Genomic DNA, 2,006 nt, shown 5'->3' with positions numbered 1-2,006 from the left:
AAAAAAAAGTATTGTAGTTGGTATAGTCATAAAAAATACGACAAGATAAAATAAAATAATTATCTCGGTCAACTTTTTGTTTTGACGGTTGGAACTGTCGTAATAAGCCGTATATTACATACATCGTGTTCTAGATAATCATATTTATTTTTAGACCTATATTTAGATCAACACTCGGCGAGTTCGATGAAAAAAAAAAGGAATTAATCGGATTATTCAATAGCGAGTAAAAAAATATGGAAAACATGAGAAAATAGCCCGTCCACACAACAAATAATTGGCGGGAAATGTTCGTCTGTATACATTAAACACACGTACCGCGTTAAACGCGGCATTCGTCTCCAACGTATTAACATTGTAAAAATTCTAGCGTCTCACTTATCTTAAAACCGTGGCCGTGCCTAACACGGTACTCGTCTCCAATGTGTTAAAATGTATGTTTAAAAGTAGTTTTAAATTTATTTCAAATCATCTCTACAATATTATCTACTCATTATAATAAATTACACTATAGCTTATTAACTTTCCCTGGAACTGCATTTGTTTTACATCCTTTCAGTTTTTCGAACCTTGATCCATTTTTTAACACCGGTAAAAGTCCACGGTAGAAGATGAAGGAAGCTGTGCAATTCAAGGAAGGAGACAACTGACCAGGTGAGTGATTTTGCACCTATTTGAATAAAAATTCTGTTCAATTCTGTACTAGGTAGATGGTACTATGCTAGGTACCTACACACGGTTTTATACACTGAACACAATATTATTAAACAAAGAAAGTGTGAAATATTAATTAGTTATTTTCTACTTCCCAAATACAAACCTGTTTCGATATTGAAATTGAAAATATAGGTCAAATAAACACCCTTTTATAGGTGTAGGTATCAAAATCAAAGCACTACCGAATAGACCTTAGAATGTTCTTCGATTTTTGCAACGGCGGCACCTATTGTAGTGACTCGTTCGGGTTAGGTTAGGTAATGGTTTATGTGCCAGGTCGCACTCGCAAGTAGCTACGGTTCTTCGATCTTTGCAGCGGCGGCATAGGTTGCCACTTGCCAGTGACTGTGACGGCGGCAGTACCGAGCATCACGATAGTCGTTTAAGATCCTATTACAACATTCGTTTTGTAATTTAGCTCCGTCGTTATCTTACATCGTCACTGCAATGTTCCTACAACGTCGTTGCTGTTCATTTAACATCGAATGAAACAACCGAATAGAAGACAAATCACCACACTCGTCGTTTTCACCAATTTTTACTATCCAATTTACGCTCATTGAGAACATACAATGCGTTATTGTTAAACATTTTATGGTGGTGTATCCTGACGATGCTAACATACGGATTTTTCCGTTACATTCCTTTATACACACAAAGAGAGAAAAATACATTGTAGCGTTATGGTGGTTCAACAGGCTGAATGTGTACAATATACCAGACGCGTTGGCGTTCTGTGATAGAAGGAAATAATATTATATTCCGAGTGGCGCGTCCACTGCTGTACAAATTTATTTTAATACAATAATATAAAAACGCCTACATTTTTAAGTAATAAAATATATTAAACGGTTAACATTTTTATTTTATAAGTAAGTCAGTAAGTGTTTTGTGGATAAATGAATAGTTAACAAATGGCCTATATAATTAAAAAAAAAATAAATTATTACAAAATCCAAAATTTATAAAACGTTAGATCGTTGTATTTCAACTTTTTTATGCGGTGTAACAATCTGACTACGTTCGGTTTGATGGTGTTGAAAATAAATGAACAAGAGTTTGATTTTTCTTTATAATTTGAATACTTTTATTTGATTATTACAAAACACAATAAATTTACTAAGTCCAAATGACTATTTAAAATAATGAAGACTAGCGAGATGTGACTTTAGTGTCCTAGCTCCTAGCTCGTCGTTGGTGTTGGTCCGTCTAGTTCGTCTAGCTCGGTGTTGCTGGTCCGTCTAGCTCGGTGGTGTTAGTCCGGCTAGCTCGGTGTTGTTGGTCCGTCT

Source organism: Myzus persicae, unplaced genomic scaffold (genome assembly GCF_001856785.1).
Source record: "Myzus persicae strain clone G006 unplaced genomic scaffold, MPER_G0061.0, whole genome shotgun sequence".
Taxonomy (NCBI): Eukaryota; Metazoa; Arthropoda; class Insecta; order Hemiptera; family Aphididae; genus Myzus; species Myzus persicae.
The sequence above is the reverse complement of the archived record's forward strand: the minus strand, read 5'-3'. Positions refer to the sequence as shown.